Consider the following 9495-nt stretch of genomic DNA (forward strand, 5'->3'; position numbering starts at 1 on the left):
TAGAAAAAAAGGCACTGTCAACCTGGACCTAGACATTCTACCTCCCTTCCATGCCCCCTCCTCGGCCCAATCCACAGCTCTCCCCTCTGCACTCAGTCAGACCCACCCTGTCCCACTTTTGTACTCCCCTCTGTCCACAGCTTTAACTTCTGTGCGAGCCGCCCCCCCCCCCCCCCCCCCCCAATACCCCCCAGCTCCAGCCCCCGCATTCCTGTTACGCCCTGCACTGCCCCCTGCACCCACTCTGCACTTGACTGGGTTGCAAAGGATGTGCACCACGTGAGGCGCTGTGGCTTAGTTGGTGAAAGCGCCTGTCTAGTAAACAGGAGATCCTGAGTTCAAATCTCAGCAGTGCCTGCCGTGGAGTCTTTCCATTTATAACGTTTTCAGTTTTGCGCAAGCTTAATGGCAGCCTTGAGTCTCCCAAGCGTGGTAGGTTTCCAACCCAGTGCTAGCTTGAGGGAAGACCTTGCCTCCAAAGATTTGAAAAATTCTCACAAAGAGCTATCCCCCAAGTGGGGCGCTGTGGCTTAGTTGGTGAAAGCGCCTGTCTAGTAAACAGGAGATCCTGAGTTCAAATCTCAGCAGTGCCTGCCGTGGAGTCCATCCATTTCTAACATTTTCAGTATTGCGCAAGCTGAATGTCACCCCTCAGTCTCCCAAGCGTGGTAGCCCACCGACCCAGCGCTGGACCCAGGCAAGACCCTGCCTCCAACGACTTGAAAAATTCCCACTGTACATATCAGCCTATCAGGCTAAAGATCAGTCCTGGGTGCCCTTTTGAATGCAGGGGACTTATTCTTTGGAGGGAGCCCGCCTTCCCATCAACATTCTGGAGCACAGGACAATTCAGGCCTCCCTTCAATGTTGCATACCTCTTCTTCTGTGAGAACCTCAGATGGGAATCCAGTTGGACAATGCCATGGCTATGGCCTACGTCAATCACCAAGGGGGTCACCGAAGGTGGTGCCTCTCAGAAGGAAGCATATTGCCCCAGGAGGACGTGGTGCTCAGACATACTCAGTCTCCTGGCTGACTCTCCGTGCGCCCTCCCAGATTGCCGCAATCTGGCTAAGCCCTTCTCAAAAGCCACAGACAAGAAACGGCCCAAGGTTCTAGGTTACACATGACGAGGTGGCCGAGTGGTTAAGGCGATGGACTGCTAATCCATTGTGCTCTGCACGCATGGGTTCGAATCCCATCCTCGTCGGTAGTTTAGTTCGTAATCAATGTAAACGTGCTTAACGTAAAGCATTTCATGGCACAAAGGTCTTGTACACATAGAAAAAAAGGCACTGTCAACCTGGACCTAGACATTCTACCTCCCTTCCATGCCCCCTCCTCGGCCCAATCCACAGCTCTCCCCTCTGCACTCAGTCAGACCCACCCTGTCCCACTTTTGTACTCCCCTCTGTCCACAGCTTTAACTTCTGTGCGAGCCGCCCCCCCAATACCCCCCAGCTCCAGCCCCCGCATTCCTGTTACGCCCTGCACTGCCCCCTGCACCCACTCTGCACTTGACTGGGTTGCAAAGGATGTGCACCACGTGAGGCGCTGTGGCTTAGTTGGTGAAAGCGCCTGTCTAGTAAACAGGAGATCCTGAGTTCAAATCTCAGCAGTGCCTGCCGTGGAGTCTTTCCATTTATAACGTTTTCAGTTTTGCGCAAGCTTAATGGCAGCCTTGAGTCTCCCAAGCGTGGTAGGTTTCCAACCCAGTGCTAGCTTGAGGGAAGACCTTGCCTCCAAAGATTTGAAAAATTCTCACAAAGAGCTATCCCCCAAGTGGGGCGCTGTGGCTTAGTTGGTGAAAGCGCCTGTCTAGTAAACAGGAGATCCTGAGTTCAAATCTCAGCAGTGCCTGCCGTGGAGTCCATCCATTTCTAACATTTTCAGTATTGCGCAAGCTGAATGTCACCCCTCAGTCTCCCAAGCGTGGTAGCCCACCGACCCAGCGCTGGACCCAGGCAAGACCCTGCCTCCAACGACTTGAAAAATTCCCACTGTACATATCAGCCTATCAGGCTAAAGATCAGTCCTGGGTGCCCTTTTGAATGCAGGGGACTTATTCTTTGGAGGGAGCCCGCCTTCCCATCAACATTCTGGAGCACAGGACAATTCAGGCCTCCCTTCAATGTTGCATACCTCTTCTTCTGTGAGAACCTCAGATGGGAATCCAGTTGGACAATGCCATGGCTATGGCCTACGTCAATCACCAAGGGGGTCACCGAAGGTGGTGCCTCTCAGAAGGAAGCATATTGCCCCAGGAGGACGTGGTGCTCAGACATACTCAGTCTCCTGGCTGACTCTCCGTGCGCCCTCCCAGATTGCCGCAATCTGGCTAAGCCCTTCTCAAAAGCCACAGACAAGAAACGGCCCAAGGTTCTAGGTTACACATGACGAGGTGGCCGAGTGGTTAAGGCGATGGACTGCTAATCCATTGTGCTCTGCACGCATGGGTTCGAATCCCATCCTCGTCGGTAGTTTAGTTCGTAATCAATGTAAACGTGCTTAACGTAAAGCATTTCATGGCACAAAGGTCTTGTACACATAGAAAAAAAGGCACTGTCAACCTGGACCTAGACATTCTACCTCCCTTCCATGCCCCCTCCTCGGCCCAATCCACAGCTCTCCCCTCTGCACTCAGTCAGACCCACCCTGTCCCACTTTTGTACTCCCCTCTGTCCACAGCTTTAACTTCTGTGCGAGCCGCCCCCCCCCCCCCCCAATACCCCCCAGCTCCAGCCCCCGCATTCCTGTTACGCCCTGCACTGCCCCCTGCACCCACTCTGCACTTGACTGGGTTGCAAAGGATGTGCACCACGTGAGGCGCTGTGGCTTAGTTGGTGAAAGCGCCTGTCTAGTAAACAGGAGATCCTGAGTTCAAATCTCAGCAGTGCCTGCCGTGGAGTCTTTCCATTTATAACGTTTTCAGTTTTGCGCAAGCTTAATGGCAGCCTTGAGTCTCCCAAGCGTGGTAGGTTTCCAACCCAGTGCTAGCTTGAGGGAAGACCTTGCCTCCAAAGATTTGAAAAATTCTCACAAAGAGCTATCCCCCAAGTGGGGCGCTGTGGCTTAGTTGGTGAAAGCGCCTGTCTAGTAAACAGGAGATCCTGAGTTCAAATCTCAGCAGTGCCTGCCGTGGAGTCCATCCATTTCTAACATTTTCAGTATTGCGCAAGCTGAATGTCACCCCTCAGTCTCCCAAGCGTGGTAGCCCACCGACCCAGCGCTGGACCCAGGCAAGACCCTGCCTCCAACGACTTGAAAAATTCCCACTGTACATATCAGCCTATCAGGCTAAAGATCAGTCCTGGGTGCCCTTTTGAATGCAGGGGACTTATTCTTTGGAGGGAGCCCGCCTTCCCATCAACATTCTGGAGCACAGGACAATTCAGGCCTCCCTTCAATGTTGCATACCTCTTCTTCTGTGAGAACCTCAGATGGGAATCCAGTTGGACAATGCCATGGCTATGGCCTACGTCAATCACCAAGGGGGTCACCGAAGGTGGTGCCTCTCAGAAGGAAGCATATTGCCCCAGGAGGACGTGGTGCTCAGACATACTCAGTCTCCTGGCTGACTCTCCGTGCGCCCTCCCAGATTGCCGCAATCTGGCTAAGCCCTTCTCAAAAGCCACAGACAAGAAACAGCCCAAGGTTCTAGGTTACACATGACGAGGTGGCCGAGTGGTTAAGGCGATGGACTGCTAATCCATTGTGCTCTGCACGCATGGGTTCGAATCCCATCCTCGTCGGTAGTTTAGTTCGTAATCAATGTAAACGTGCTTAACGTAAAGCATTTCATGGCACAAAGGTCTTGTACACATAGAAAAAAAGGCACTGTCAACCTGGACCTAGACATTCTACCTCCCTTCCATGCCCCCTCCTCGGCCCAATCCACAGCTCTCCCCTCTGCACTCAGTCAGACCCACCCTGTCCCACTTTTGTACTCCCCTCTGTCCACAGCTTTAACTTCTGTGCGAGCCGCCCCCCCCCCCCAATACCCCCCAGCTCCAGCCCCCGCATTCCTGTTACGCCCTGCACTGCCCCCTGCACCCACTCTGCACTTGACTGGGTTGCAAAGGATGTGCACCACGTGAGGCGCTGTGGCTTAGTTGGTGAAAGCGCCTGTCTAGTAAACAGGAGATCCTGAGTTCAAATCTCAGCAGTGCCTGCCGTGGAGTCTTTCCATTTATAACGTTTTCAGTTTTGCGCAAGCTTAATGGCAGCCTTGAGTCTCCCAAGCGTGGTAGGTTTCCAACCCAGTGCTAGCTTGAGGGAAGACCTTGCCTCCAAAGATTTGAAAAATTCTCACAAAGAGCTATCCCCCAAGTGGGGCGCTGTGGCTTAGTTGGTGAAAGCGCCTGTCTAGTAAACAGGAGATCCTGAGTTCAAATCTCAGCAGTGCCTGCCGTGGAGTCCATCCATTTCTAACATTTTCAGTATTGCGCAAGCTGAATGTCACCCCTCAGTCTCCCAAGCGTGGTAGCCCACCGACCCAGGCAAGACCCTGCCTCCAACGACTTGAAAAATTCCCACTGTACATATCAGCCTATCAGGCTAAAGATCAGTCCTGGGTGCCCTTTTGAATGCAGGGGACTTATTCTTTGGAGGGAGCCCGCCTTCCCATCAACATTCTGGAGCACAGGACAATTCAGGCCTCCCTTCAATGTTGCATACCTCTTCTTCTGTGAGAACCTCAGATGGGAATCCAGTTGGACAATGCCATGGCTATGGCCTACGTCAATCACCAAGGGGGTCACCGAAGGTGGTGCCTCTCAGAAGGAAGCATATTGCCCCAGGAGGACGTGGTGCTCAGACATACTCAGTCTCCTGGCTGACTCTCCGTGCGCCCTCCCAGATTGCCGCAATCTGGCTAAGCCCTTCTCAAAAGCCACAGACAAGAAACGGCCCAAGGTTCTAGGTTACACATGACGAGGTGGCCGAGTGGTTAAGGCGATGGACTGCTAATCCATTGTGCTCTGCACGCATGGGTTCGAATCCCATCCTCGTCGGTAGTTTAGTTCGTAATCAATGTAAACGTGCTTAACGTAAAGCATTTCATGGCACAAAGGTCTTGTACACATAGAAAAAAAGGCACTGTCAACCTGGACCTAGACATTCTACCTCCCTTCCATGCCCCCTCCTCGGCCCAATCCACAGCTCTCCCCTCTGCACTCAGTCAGACCCACCCTGTCCCACTTTTGTACTCCCCTCTGTCCACAGCTTTAACTTCTGTGCGAGCCGCCCCCCCCCCCCCCAATACCCCCCAGCTCCAGCCCCCGCATTCCTGTTACGCCCTGCACTGCCCCCTGCACCCACTCTGCACTTGACTGGGTTGCAAAGGATGTGCACCACGTGAGGCGCTGTGGCTTAGTTGGTGAAAGCGCCTGTCTAGTAAACAGGAGATCCTGAGTTCAAATCTCAGCAGTGCCTGCCGTGGAGTCTTTCCATTTATAACGTTTTCAGTTTTGCGCAAGCTTAATGGCAGCCTTGAGTCTCCCAAGCGTGGTAGGTTTCCAACCCAGTGCTAGCTTGAGGGAAGACCTTGCCTCCAAAGATTTGAAAAATTCTCACAAAGAGCTATCCCCCAAGTGGGGCGCTGTGGCTTAGTTGGTGAAAGCGCCTGTCTAGTAAACAGGAGATCCTGAGTTCAAATCTCAGCAGTGCCTGCCGTGGAGTCCATCCATTTCTAACATTTTCAGTATTGCGCAAGCTGAATGTCACCCCTCAGTCTCCCAAGCGTGGTAGCCCACCGACCCAGCGCTGGACCCAGGAAAGACCCTGCCTCCAACAACTTGAAAAATTCCCACTGTACATATCAGCCTATCAGGCTAAAGATCAGTCCCGGGTGCCCTTTTGAATGCAGGGGACTTATTCTTTGGAGGGAGCCCGCCTTCCCATCAACATTCTGGAGCACAGGACAATTCAGGCCTCCCTTCAATGTTGCATACCTCTTCTTCTGTGAGAACCTCAGATGGGAATCCAGTTGGACAATGCCATGGCTATGGCCTACGTCAATCACCAAGGGGGTCACCGAAGGTGGTGCCTCTCAGAAGGAAGCATATTGCCCCAGGAGGACGTGGTGCTCAGACATACTCAGTCTCCTGGCTGACTCTCCGTGCGCCCTCCCAGATTGCCGCAATCTGGCTAAGCCCTTCTCAAAAGCCACAGACAAGAAACGGCCCAAGGTTCTAGGTTACACATGACGAGGTGGCCGAGTGGTTAAGGCGATGGACTGCTAATCCATTGTGCTCTGCACGCATGGGTTCGAATCCCATCCTCGTCGGTAGTTTAGTTCGTAATCAATGTAAACGTGCTTAACGTAAAGCATTTCATGGCACAAAGGTCTTGTACACATAGAAAAAAAGGCACTGTCAACCTGGACCTAGACATTCTACCTCCCTTCCATGCCCCCTCCTCGGCCCAATCCACAGCTCTCCCCTCTGCACTCAGTCAGACCCACCCTGTCCCACTTTTGTACTCCCCTCTGTCCACAGCTTTAACTTCTGTGCGAGCCGCCCCCCCCCCCCCCCCAATACCCCCCAGCTCCAGCCCCCGCATTCCTGTTACGCCCTGCACTGCCCCCTGCACCCACTCTGCACTTGACTGGGTTGCAAAGGATGTGCACCACGTGAGGCGCTGTGGCTTAGTTGGTGAAAGCGCCTGTCTAGTAAACAGGAGATCCTGAGTTCAAATCTCAGCAGTGCCTGCCGTGGAGTCTTTCCATTTATAACGTTTTCAGTTTTGCGCAAGCTTAATGGCAGCCTTGAGTCTCCCAAGCGTGGTAGGTTTCCAACCCAGTGCTAGCTTGAGGGAAGACCTTGCCTCCAAAGATTTGAAAAATTCTCACAAAGAGCTATCCCCCAAGTGGGGCGCTGTGGCTTAGTTGGTGAAAGCGCCTGTCTAGTAAACAGGAGATCCTGAGTTCAAATCTCAGCAGTGCCTGCCGTGGAGTCCATCCATTTCTAACATTTTCAGTATTGCGCAAGCTGAATGTCACCCCTCAGTCTCCCAAGCGTGGTAGCCCACCGACCCAGCGCTGGACCCAGGCAAGACCCTGCCTCCAACGACTTGAAAAATTCCCACTGTACATATCAGCCTATCAGGCTAAAGATCAGTCCTGGGTGCCCTTTTGAATGCAGGGGACTTATTCTTTGGAGGGAGCCCGCCTTCCCATCAACATTCTGGAGCACAGGACAATTCAGGCCTCCCTTCAATGTTGCATACCTCTTCTTCTGTGAGAACCTCAGATGGGAATCCAGTTGGACAATGCCATGGCTATGGCCTACGTCAATCACCAAGGGGGTCACCGAAGGTGGTGCCTCTCAGAAGGAAGCATATTGCCCCAGGAGGACGTGGTGCTCAGACATACTCAGTCTCCTGGCTGACTCTCCGTGCGCCCTCCCAGATTGCCGCAATCTGGCTAAGCCCTTCTCAAAAGCCACAGACAAGAAACGGCCCAAGGTTCTAGGTTACACATGACGAGGTGGCCGAGTGGTTAAGGCGATGGACTGCTAATCCATTGTGCTCTGCACGCATGGGTTCGAATCCCATCCTCGTCGGTAGTTTAGTTCGTAATCAATGTAAACGTGCTTAACGTAAAGCATTTCATGGCACAAAGGTCTTGTACACATAGAAAAAAAGGCACTGTCAACCTGGACCTAGACATTCTACCTCCCTTCCATGCCCCCTCCTCGGCCCAATCCACAGCTCTCCCCTCTGCACTCAGTCAGACCCACCCTGTCCCACTTTTGTACTCCCCTCTGTCCACAGCTTTAACTTCTGTGCGAGCCGCCCCCCCCCCCCCCCAATACCCCCCAGCTCCAGCCCCCGCATTCCTGTTACGCCCTGCACTGCCCCCTGCACCCACTCTGCACTTGACTGGGTTGCAAAGGATGTGCACCACGTGAGGCGCTGTGGCTTAGTTGGTGAAAGCGCCTGTCTAGTAAACAGGAGATCCTGAGTTCAAATCTCAGCAGTGCCTGCCGTGGAGTCTTTCCATTTATAACGTTTTCAGTTTTGCGCAAGCTTAATGGCAGCCTTGAGTCTCCCAAGCGTGGTAGGTTTCCAACCCAGTGCTAGCTTGAGGGAAGACCTTGCCTCCAAAGATTTGAAAAATTCTCACAAAGAGCTATCCCCCAAGTGGGGCGCTGTGGCTTAGTTGGTGAAAGCGCCTGTCTAGTAAACAGGAGATCCTGAGTTCAAATCTCAGCAGTGCCTGCCGTGGAGTCCATCCATTTCTAACATTTTCAGTATTGCGCAAGCTGAATGTCACCCCTCAGTCTCCCAAGCGTGGTAGCCCACCGACCCAGCGCTGGACCCAGGCAAGACCCTGCCTCCAACGACTTGAAAAATTCCCACTGTACATATCAGCCTATCAGGCTAAAGATCAGTCCTGGGTGCCCTTTTGAATGCAGGGGACTTATTCTTTGGAGGGAGCCCGCCTTCCCATCAACATTCTGGAGCACAGGACAATTCAGGCCTCCCTTCAATGTTGCATACCTCTTCTTCTGTGAGAACCTCAGATGGGAATCCAGTTGGACAATGCCATGGCTATGGCCTACGTCAATCACCAAGGGGGTCACCGAAGGTGGTGCCTCTCAGAAGGAAGCATATTGCCCCAGGAGGACGTGGTGCTCAGACATACTCAGTCTCCTGGCTGACTCTCCGTGCGCCCTCCCAGATTGCCGCAATCTGGCTAAGCCCTTCTCAAAAGCCACAGACAAGAAACGGCCCAAGGTTCTAGGTTACACATGACGAGGTGGCCGAGTGGTTAAGGCGATGGACTGCTAATCCATTGTGCTCTGCACGCATGGGTTCGAATCCCATCCTCGTCGGTAGTTTAGTTCGTAATCAATGTAAACGTGCTTAACGTAAAGCATTTCATGGCACAAAGGTCTTGTACACATAGAAAAAAAGGCACTGTCAACCTGGACCTAGACATTCTACCTCCCTTCCATGCCCCCTCCTCGGCCCAATCCACAGCTCTCCCCTCTGCACTCAGTCAGACCCACCCTGTCCCACTTTTGTACTCCCCTCTGTCCACAGCTTTAACTTCTGTGCGAGCCGCCCCCCCCCCCCCCAATACCCCCCAGCTCCAGCCCCCGCATTCCTGTTACGCCCTGCACTGCCCCCTGCACCCACTCTGCACTTGACTGGGTTGCAAAGGATGTGCACCACGTGAGGCGCTGTGGCTTAGTTGGTGAAAGCGCCTGTCTAGTAAACAGGAGATCCTGAGTTCAAATCTCAGCAGTGCCTGCCGTGGAGTCTTTCCATTTATAACGTTTTCAGTTTTGCGCAAGCTTAATGGCAGCCTTGAGTCTCCCAAGCGTGGTAGGTTTCCAACCCAGTGCTAGCTTGAGGGAAGACCTTGCCTCCAAAGATTTGAAAAATTCTCACAAAGAGCTATCCCCCAAGTGGGGCGCTGTGGCTTAGTTGGTGAAAGCGCCTGTCTAGTAAACAGGAGATCCTGAGTTCAAATCTCAGCAGTGCCTG

At 53.1% G+C, this 9495-nt stretch overlaps 23 non-coding genes across 23 annotated transcripts; all 23 read left to right on the forward strand.

The window, feature by feature from the left end:
* Window positions 1-283: 283 nt before the first annotated feature.
* On the forward strand, window positions 284-357 carry TRNAT-AGU (transfer RNA threonine (anticodon AGU)). The gene has a single exon. It is a non-coding gene; the product is annotated as a tRNA-Thr (tRNA).
* A 162-nt stretch (window positions 358-519) lies between these two features.
* Window positions 520-593, forward strand: TRNAT-AGU (transfer RNA threonine (anticodon AGU)). The gene has a single exon. It is a non-coding gene; the product is annotated as a tRNA-Thr (tRNA).
* A 535-nt stretch (window positions 594-1128) lies between these two features.
* TRNAS-GCU (transfer RNA serine (anticodon GCU)) lies at window positions 1129-1210 on the forward strand. Its single transcript has one exon. It is a non-coding gene; the product is annotated as a tRNA-Ser (tRNA).
* Window positions 1211-1550: 340 nt separating this feature from the next.
* On the forward strand, window positions 1551-1624 carry TRNAT-AGU (transfer RNA threonine (anticodon AGU)). Its single transcript has one exon. It is a non-coding gene; the product is annotated as a tRNA-Thr (tRNA).
* Window positions 1625-1786: 162 nt separating this feature from the next.
* On the forward strand, window positions 1787-1860 carry TRNAT-AGU (transfer RNA threonine (anticodon AGU)). The gene has a single exon. It is a non-coding gene; the product is annotated as a tRNA-Thr (tRNA).
* Window positions 1861-2395: 535 nt separating this feature from the next.
* On the forward strand, window positions 2396-2477 carry TRNAS-GCU (transfer RNA serine (anticodon GCU)). The gene has a single exon. It is a non-coding gene; the product is annotated as a tRNA-Ser (tRNA).
* Window positions 2478-2825: 348 nt separating this feature from the next.
* On the forward strand, window positions 2826-2899 carry TRNAT-AGU (transfer RNA threonine (anticodon AGU)). Its single transcript has one exon. It is a non-coding gene; the product is annotated as a tRNA-Thr (tRNA).
* Window positions 2900-3061: 162 nt separating this feature from the next.
* Window positions 3062-3135, forward strand: TRNAT-AGU (transfer RNA threonine (anticodon AGU)). Its single transcript has one exon. It is a non-coding gene; the product is annotated as a tRNA-Thr (tRNA).
* A 535-nt stretch (window positions 3136-3670) lies between these two features.
* Window positions 3671-3752, forward strand: TRNAS-GCU (transfer RNA serine (anticodon GCU)). Its single transcript has one exon. It is a non-coding gene; the product is annotated as a tRNA-Ser (tRNA).
* Window positions 3753-4097: 345 nt separating this feature from the next.
* TRNAT-AGU (transfer RNA threonine (anticodon AGU)) lies at window positions 4098-4171 on the forward strand. Its single transcript has one exon. It is a non-coding gene; the product is annotated as a tRNA-Thr (tRNA).
* Window positions 4172-4333: 162 nt separating this feature from the next.
* TRNAT-AGU (transfer RNA threonine (anticodon AGU)) lies at window positions 4334-4407 on the forward strand. Its single transcript has one exon. It is a non-coding gene; the product is annotated as a tRNA-Thr (tRNA).
* Window positions 4408-4930: 523 nt separating this feature from the next.
* Window positions 4931-5012, forward strand: TRNAS-GCU (transfer RNA serine (anticodon GCU)). The gene has a single exon. It is a non-coding gene; the product is annotated as a tRNA-Ser (tRNA).
* Window positions 5013-5359: 347 nt separating this feature from the next.
* On the forward strand, window positions 5360-5433 carry TRNAT-AGU (transfer RNA threonine (anticodon AGU)). Its single transcript has one exon. It is a non-coding gene; the product is annotated as a tRNA-Thr (tRNA).
* Window positions 5434-5595: 162 nt separating this feature from the next.
* TRNAT-AGU (transfer RNA threonine (anticodon AGU)) lies at window positions 5596-5669 on the forward strand. Its single transcript has one exon. It is a non-coding gene; the product is annotated as a tRNA-Thr (tRNA).
* A 535-nt stretch (window positions 5670-6204) lies between these two features.
* TRNAS-GCU (transfer RNA serine (anticodon GCU)) lies at window positions 6205-6286 on the forward strand. The gene has a single exon. It is a non-coding gene; the product is annotated as a tRNA-Ser (tRNA).
* Window positions 6287-6635: 349 nt separating this feature from the next.
* TRNAT-AGU (transfer RNA threonine (anticodon AGU)) lies at window positions 6636-6709 on the forward strand. Its single transcript has one exon. It is a non-coding gene; the product is annotated as a tRNA-Thr (tRNA).
* A 162-nt stretch (window positions 6710-6871) lies between these two features.
* TRNAT-AGU (transfer RNA threonine (anticodon AGU)) lies at window positions 6872-6945 on the forward strand. Its single transcript has one exon. It is a non-coding gene; the product is annotated as a tRNA-Thr (tRNA).
* A 535-nt stretch (window positions 6946-7480) lies between these two features.
* Window positions 7481-7562, forward strand: TRNAS-GCU (transfer RNA serine (anticodon GCU)). The gene has a single exon. It is a non-coding gene; the product is annotated as a tRNA-Ser (tRNA).
* A 348-nt stretch (window positions 7563-7910) lies between these two features.
* Window positions 7911-7984, forward strand: TRNAT-AGU (transfer RNA threonine (anticodon AGU)). Its single transcript has one exon. It is a non-coding gene; the product is annotated as a tRNA-Thr (tRNA).
* Window positions 7985-8146: 162 nt separating this feature from the next.
* On the forward strand, window positions 8147-8220 carry TRNAT-AGU (transfer RNA threonine (anticodon AGU)). The gene has a single exon. It is a non-coding gene; the product is annotated as a tRNA-Thr (tRNA).
* Window positions 8221-8755: 535 nt separating this feature from the next.
* TRNAS-GCU (transfer RNA serine (anticodon GCU)) lies at window positions 8756-8837 on the forward strand. The gene has a single exon. It is a non-coding gene; the product is annotated as a tRNA-Ser (tRNA).
* Window positions 8838-9184: 347 nt separating this feature from the next.
* Window positions 9185-9258, forward strand: TRNAT-AGU (transfer RNA threonine (anticodon AGU)). The gene has a single exon. It is a non-coding gene; the product is annotated as a tRNA-Thr (tRNA).
* A 162-nt stretch (window positions 9259-9420) lies between these two features.
* On the forward strand, window positions 9421-9494 carry TRNAT-AGU (transfer RNA threonine (anticodon AGU)). The gene has a single exon. It is a non-coding gene; the product is annotated as a tRNA-Thr (tRNA).
* Window position 9495: the final 1 nt, after the last annotated feature.

The sequence above is a fragment of the Lithobates pipiens genome, unplaced genomic scaffold (assembly GCF_037356315.1).
Source record: "Lithobates pipiens isolate NorthernLeopardFrog02 unplaced genomic scaffold, aLitPip1_a1.2 Scaffold_8, whole genome shotgun sequence".
NCBI classification, from domain to species: Eukaryota; Metazoa; Chordata; class Amphibia; order Anura; family Ranidae; genus Lithobates; species Lithobates pipiens.